Source organism: Oratosquilla oratoria, chromosome 33 (assembly GCF_046742065.1).
Source record: "Oratosquilla oratoria isolate Oo_2021 chromosome 33, ASM4674206v1, whole genome shotgun sequence".
Lineage (NCBI taxonomy): Eukaryota > Metazoa > Arthropoda > Malacostraca > Stomatopoda > Squillidae > Oratosquilla > Oratosquilla oratoria.
Genome location: NC_134809.1, coordinates 23959408 through 23966907, shown reverse-complemented (window position 1 = coordinate 23966907; position 7500 = coordinate 23959408). Strand labels below are relative to the sequence as shown.

Genomic DNA, 7500 nt, shown 5'->3' with positions numbered 1-7500 from the left:
CTTATTCAGCCTCGACACTTCCAGGAAACACCTCAAAGCCCCTCAGAGGCACAACCTTGTAATAAACTCACCGTCCCACTTCCACGCTGTGGGAAGTGAGAAACCCCTGGCAAGATCAGAAAACTTAAATATTCTGCTTGTTTGTTTTTATAATTGTTTATTTATTTACTTATTTATCTAGCTACCTGTCTATCTATCTGTCTGTCTGTCTATCTGTTTATCCATTTATCTATGTACCTATTCATCGACTTACTTGTCTATATCTATTTATTTAAATGTTTATCTGTTTATTTATTTATCTATTTATCTACTTACGTATCTACTTCTGCATTTTTGTCATCCAACCTTTCATGGAACAAAAGGTCTCCTGTTTCTTATGATTAATATAATTCTAATTTATTATATCCGAGTCCCAAATAAGAACAAAATCGTCTACCAACACGTCCCTTGGATCCTGAGGCTTCCCTTCAGCTGAACAAAATCACTTCTCGATAACCAGAATAAAATAACCAAAGTGTGGAAAGTTTTCTTCCATAGAGGAACCCTCCCCTCCCCCTCCCCCACCCCCACCTGCTGGGACAACTGGGAAACGTTTGGAAGTGGGAAGAGAGGGAAGGAGAGGAAGAGAAGGAATGGGAGAGGAAAGAGAGAAGGATGAAAGCAATGAAGAATTATAGAAATGTGTGTGTTTATGTATGTGTGTGTGTTTGTGTATGTTTATGTGTTTGTGTATGTGTGTGTGTGTGTGTGTGTGTGTGTGTGTGTGTGTGTGTGTGTGTGTGTGTGTGTGTGTGTGTGTGTGTGTGTGTGTGTGTGTGTGTGTGTGTGTGTGTGTGTGTGTGTGTGTGTGTGTGTGTGTGTGTGTGTGTGTGTGTGTGTGTGTGTGTGTGTGTGTGTGTGTGTGTGTGTGTGTGTGTGAAAAGTTAATGGAATTATTTAACAAGTCAGTAGACACTGTAATCGGGCCTATATCTTAGGGGCAGGCAAACCTTGTTCCCGTTTTATTTTTATTTTTTTACAAAGAGTGATAAATCGTCCATGTACAACTACAGGACAATCAATTTGACTTCGGTTGTAGGTAAAATGCTGGAACCAACAATAACCAATAAAATCAGGACTCACATCGAGAGACCTAATTTGACTCGTGACTCACAGCTTGGTTTCACCAAGGGTAGGTGATGTATAACTAATCTTTTATTCTTTTACACTAATGTCTGTAAGGAGGCAGATAACAATAATTATTATAGTGTTATTCACCTTGACTTTAGGAAAGCGGTCGACAGGATGCCCAACGAAAGACTACTAAATCAATTCAAAGCCCATGGCATATGAGGGAAAGCGTTCCAGTGGATTAGAACATGGATTAGTAACAGAAAACAGCGAGTCACCATAAATGGCAGAGTATTACTAGAGGAGTTCCCCAATGCTCAGTTTTGTCTCCCTTATTGTTCTTTATGTATATATATATATAAATATATATATATATATATTATATATATATATATTATATATATATATATATATATATGTATATATATATATGACTTAGAAAAAATTTGATAGTGATGTTAGTAAGTTTGCGGACGACAGAAGAATAGGACGCCATATTAGGTCAGGAGAAAACACCGGGAAGATCCTAGCATTTTGTTTTCATGGTTTCTGAAATGGCAAACGAACTTCAATATCTTAAAGTTCAGTAAGTTAAATGTAGCTTTAGACAACACAAAAACAGATATAGCTTAGATAACGCCTCTTTAGGAAAAATAGAATGTGAGTGTGTGTGTGTGTGTACAAGTGATTCCTGCTCAAATCTAGAAAACAGAGCATCAATACTAGGGATAGAGCTAACAGGGCATTAGGATTTATTGCTAGAACTGTTACAAACAAAACTGCATATTTAGCTATCAAACTCTATCTGACGATAGACCCACCCTTGACTATGCGGTACAGTTTTGGACTCCGTTCTATAGAATAAATATAATTTCACTAGAATCAGTAGAGAGGAAATGACCAAAATTTTACAATCGCTCAGAAACTTACCTTACGCAGACTGGCTTAGGGACCTTAACTTACAATCGCTGGAAAGACGTAGAGGACGGTGCGATCTAATAAAGGTATTCAAACTGATCAAGGGCTTTAACAAGGGTAATGCAGACAAGGTCACCGTATCAAGACAACAGGACAGGACGACTCGTAGTAATGGATTTAAGTTGGACAAATTTAGATTTAAGAAGTAAATAGGCAAGAACTGGTTTACCAGTAGAGTGTTCAATAAGTGGAACAGAGTCAGTAACCATGCTGTAAGTGTAGAAAACATTGGTTATATTAAGAGAAGATTAGATAACTTTATGGATTATGATGATAGGTGATAATGAACAAGGAACTGCTTAGTGTAGGCTTAATGGTCTTTTCCAAGTCTCCTTAATTCATTATTATACGTCTGTGTGTGTGTGTGTGTGTGTGTGTGTGTGTGTGTGTGTGTGTGTGTGTGTGTGTGTGTGTGTGTGTGTGTGTGTGTGTGTGTGTGTGTGTGTGAGTGTATGTGTGTGTGCGTGTATGTGCGTGTGTGGGTGTAGCGCGCACGTGTCTGTGTGTGTGTGTGTGTGTGTGTGTGTGTGTGTGTGTGGGTGTGTGTGTGTGTGTGTGTGTGTGTGTGTGTGTGTGCGCGTGTGTACGTGTGTGTGCGTGTGTGTGTATGTGTGTGTGTGTGTGTGTGTGTGTGTGTGTGTGTGTGTGTGTGTGTGTGTGTGTGTGTATGTGTGTGTGTGTGTGTGTGTGTGTGTGTGTGTGTGTGTGTGTGTGTGTGTGTGTGTGTGTGCATTTGTGTGTGTGCGTACAAGTATGTGTGTGTGTGTGTGTGTGTGTGTGTGCGTGCGTGTGTGTGTGTGAGAGAGAGAGAGAGAGAGAGAGAGAGAGAGAGAGAGAGAGAGAGAGAGAGAGAGAGAGAGAGAGAGAGAGAGAGGATGGGAGAGAGAGGGGGTAATGGAGAGAGAGAAGAGATGACAAAGGTAGAGATCAACTCGCCAGTGGACAGGAATAAGCCAAGAACAAAATAAAGAAGGAAACGGGCGATAAAGGTGGAGAAGAGGGAGAGGAGGGAACGAAGATGAAGAAGAAATAGACTCTAAAAGACAAAAGGACCCCATGAACATCTCCCCCCTCTTCCTCCCTCCCCCCTCTCCTTCCTCCCCCCTCTCCTCCCCTCTCCTCCCCTTCTCCTGTCCTCCCTTCCCCCTCTCCCCTAAAAGAAAAGGGGGAAAAATGGAGCAAAAAATACAAGTAAAAAAGTACAAAAGAAAGCATATTGATAGCAGAACGCCAAAGAAGAAGAAGAAAAAAAGGAGGAAGATAAGAGGGAAGAGAGAGGGAGAGAACAGAAGGAGGGAAGTGGGCAATGTGGATAATAAGAGACGATAGGAAAGAAGAAGAGAAAAAAAGAAGAGGAAGAGGAAGAAGAATAAAAGAGGGAAAGAGAAGAACAACGAGAGCACATATGGCTGGAATAGGAAGGTGGAGGGGAGAAGGAAGAGAAGGAAGAAAAGGAAAATAAAGAGGAGGAGGAAGAAAATGAGGAGGAGGAGGAGGAGTAGAGGAATGAGAAGGAGGAGGTGGAAAAGGAACAGAATAAGATGAGAAGGAGGGGTGAGAATGAGGAGGAGTAGGAGAATGAGGAGGAGGAGAATGAGAAGGAGAGGAAGGAGAAGGAGGAAGAGGACAAGAATGAAAAAGGTAAAGAAAGAAGAGGAGGTGAAATAGAAGGAAGAGAATGAGGATGGAAAAGAAGACAAGGAAGAAGAGATTGTGGAATAGGATGAACGAAATGGGAATGGAAAAGAGGATGAGGAAGAAGAGGTGTTAGATAAGGAGGAGAAGGAGGGAAGAAGAGGAAAGAGAATAACTGAGGAAGAGGAAGAGGAGAAAAGTTGAGTAAAGAAAGGAAGATGGAGAGAGAGAAAGTGATAAGGAAGGTGAGAGAGAAGAAGAAAAGGTGGAAATACAGGAGGAGGAAGAAGGAAAAGAGAGAAGGGAGAGAGGAGGAAAGAGAGAGAAGTAGGAAGAATAAAAAGAGGAGAATAAACAAAAAGAGAGAGCGTATGGGGGGAAGATAGAGGAGAGGAAAAAGTATGAATACAGAAGAAGGAATAAGAAGGAAGGAGGAAGAGGGAATGAGAGGAGACGGAATAGAGAAGTAGGAAGAAGGGAAAGAGAAAAAACAAAAGAGAGAGTGTATGAGAGGAGATAGAAGAGAACGAAAGAGAAGGAAGGGTACATGTATATATATATATATACATATATATATATATATATATATATATATATATACATATATATGTATATATACATATATATTATATATATATATACATATATATGTATATATACATATATATTATATATATATATATACATATATGTATATATATATATATATATATATATATGTATATATATATTATATATATATATGTATATATACATACATATACGTATACATATATATATATATGAGGAAGGGAAAGGAAGGAGAAGATGAGGAAAAAGAAGGAGGAAAAGAAGGAGGAGGAGGAGAATTAAGGGGAAGGAATGAGAGGAGTAGAAGAAAGAGGTGAAAAAGAGGAGGAGATGGGAAAGAGTAGGTAAGAAGATAAAGAAGAGGAAGAAAAAAGGAGCAACAAGAGAAAAGTGGAGGTGTAAAGAGGGGGAATAGAAAGAAGAGGAATAGTAGGAGGAGGAAGAGGAATAGGAGGAGGAGCAGAAGTAATAGGAAGAGAAACAGTAGAATAAACAATAATAGGAGAAGAAGGAGCAGGAGAAAGAGGATCGGGAGAAATAGTAATAGCAGAGGGAGGTAGAGAAAGGCGAGGAAGAGGAGGAGGAGGAGGAGGAGGAGGAGGAGGAGAAGGAATACTTCTTTATTTCATTGGTTCGATCTCCTCTGCTCCCTCTTCTTCCTCCTCTTTACACTCCCTTCTTTTTCCACCATTTTCCTCTCTCCTCTTTGCTCCCCTCCCTCTTTCCTCTTGCCTTGCATCCTCCTTTTCATCCTCTTCATCCTCACCCTTCTCAGCCTTCCTCCTCATTGTCTCTTATCACCCTCACTATCTTCCAATTCTCCTCCTGATCCTGCTGCTGCTGCTATTCCTCCTCCTCCTCCTCCTCCTCCTCCTCCTCCTCCTCCTCCTCCTCCATCTCGTCCTCTTCCTCCTTCCTGCTCATTGTCATCATTCTTATCACACTCACTATCCTCTTAATCCTTCTCCTGCTTCCGCTGTTATTGCTCCTCCTACTCCTCCTCTTCCTCCTCGTCCTCCTCTTTCTCCTCCTCCTCCTCTTTGCCCTCCTCTTTGTCTTCCTCCTCGCTTTCTCCGTTCTTCCTCTTCATTGCCATTACTCTGATCACAATATCCTCCTTTTCCTCCTCCCCTTGGTTCTCTACATCCTCTTCCTTCTACTCCTCCTCCTCCTCCTCCTCCTCCTCTTTGTCCTCCTCCTTGTCTTCCTCCTCGCTTTCTCCGTCCTTCCTCTTCATTGTCACTCTGATCATAATATCCTCCTCCTCCTCCTCTTCCTCCTTCCCTTCGTTTTCTACGTCCTCTTCCTCCTACTCCTCCTCTTCGTCCACCTCTTCCTCCTCGTCCTTTTCCTCGTCCTCCTCGAACTTCATGTAAGTCTTTTGCTGCCGACAAAGAGCCGAGTCACTAGCGGTAGAGGCGGGACCCCATGTTGGCCGAGTACACAGTCCCCAGCCACTTGGGGGGAGGGGGGAGGGGAGGGGGAGGAGGGAGGTGGGATGGAGGATTCGGGTCCCCTAACCGACCCACTCCGACCCCCATCTCCTATCTCCCACTTTGGAATCGTCTCTGATATAGAGACACCAAAAGAAGTCCTGTCATAGTAACTGTCACTATTATTACCATTACTCCTATTACCCTTATCATGATGAGGACAGTCTGTCTTTCCCAGGGAAGACAAACTACCCATCACTCCCAACTAGTCACGATAATGATCCACGATTACTATTCCCTAGCTCCAGTAACTCTTAACTATCACCATCCTCACTATCACCACCAAAACCATTGCGAGAACATTCTGTCTTCTCCAAACAATGACAAACCAAGAAACCATCCTCCACTACTATTCACCAATCCCACCAACCTCCCACGGAAATCCTTCGAGCATCTCGGCTGTGGTGGAGTGTGTGTGTGTGTGTGTGTGTGTGTGTGAGGGGGGTGGGGTGGGGGGTCAGATGTCCCCCGTTGTCCCGCGTATAAAATTCATAGGCACAGGAGGTCTTCTATCACAACCTAAGACGAGAAGTCCACTCAAGCAAACACACGCGGAGACCAAACCAAACATCCGCCAACCGACCGGAGACCCGTTCCCGGTTCCTCCCGGTTCCCTCCTCCTCCCTCCCTCCCTCTCTCCTTCTTCCTCCTCCTCCTCCTCCTCCTCCTCCTTCCCTTTCTCCCTTTCCTCAGCTTGAGTCCAGAGAGAATAAAGAATGAGAGAAAGAAACTCGCAACTGGATCTTAAGTTCGAAGGTCTTTTAGTCTCGTCACAGGTCTAGCTAATAATGATGTTAAATAGGTCTGGTCAAGTTACGAGACCCACACTTAGCCGCTGCGGACCCTCAAACGGACGACGCGGGGTCCCTCACAACCGCCCGAAGACATCTTCGAAGTCACCCAGAAGACAGTGTCTTCGGCCTCTTCATACGATCTTCACCTAAGACAGAAGTGCCCTCACACTTTCCGGGTTAAATTACTTGAGGTGCCATTAGTATTATATCATAAATGAGTCTCTTTACGCGGGGAAGTTATTACGAAAAAGTCTCTTTCAAGATGACTTCGGCGGTTGCGTCTCCCTGCCGCAGCCATCCCCTCACTGAAGAAGTGGGCGGGCGCCATTGGTCGGCGAACGGCGGGGGCGGGAATGTCGCGGTTATCTGATTGGTCGGATCGCGGTCACGGGACGCGTCGCGCGGAAAGCCCCGTCCCCGCGGGCCAATCAGCGCTCACCTCGGCCTTCTCTCGCTGGTCCGCCTCAAGGGAAGGCTTGATATCGTTACCAGTAGGTGAAGAGTTGGCTGTGAGATACAAAGTGCAGGTTTGTTGTGTCGTAGTTTGTTTGACCCCCCCCGGAGTGACGGGGGAGACGACGTTGGTTAAAAGCGGGGAATTTGGTGGTCACCTGTGAACAGATAACGTTAATTAACAGATGATTGTTTTTTGTCTACCCCCCCTCCTCCCCCTGCTGCTGCTCCATGCAAGGGCAAGCGCGCTCATGAGATATCTGCATGATTAAAGAAACCTTGTCCTAAACCTTTGGAATGGTTTTATTTTCGCCCCTCTAACCTACACACACACATGCACACCACGAGAGAGAAAGAAAGAGAGAGAGAGAGAGAAAGATTGCCGGGAGATAGAGAGAGATAGAGAACACTGCGCGTTGTTGTTATTAGCGAAGCGAAGCCGAACCAAGCGAAGCGAGGCTAGCGAA

General features: G+C 43.9%; 1 protein-coding gene across 1 annotated transcript in view; it reads left to right on the top strand.

Annotated features, from left to right (window-relative positions):
- The first annotated feature begins 7053 nt into the window (after positions 1 to 7053).
- Positions 7054 to 7500, top strand: part of LOC143017808 (uncharacterized) — a 319061-nt gene continuing 318614 nt past the window's right edge. The window contains exon 1 of the mRNA XM_076172702.1: positions 7054 to 7500. This exon is cut by the window's right edge and continues 578 nt beyond it. The gene's annotated coding sequence lies outside the window, so the exon portion shown is untranslated.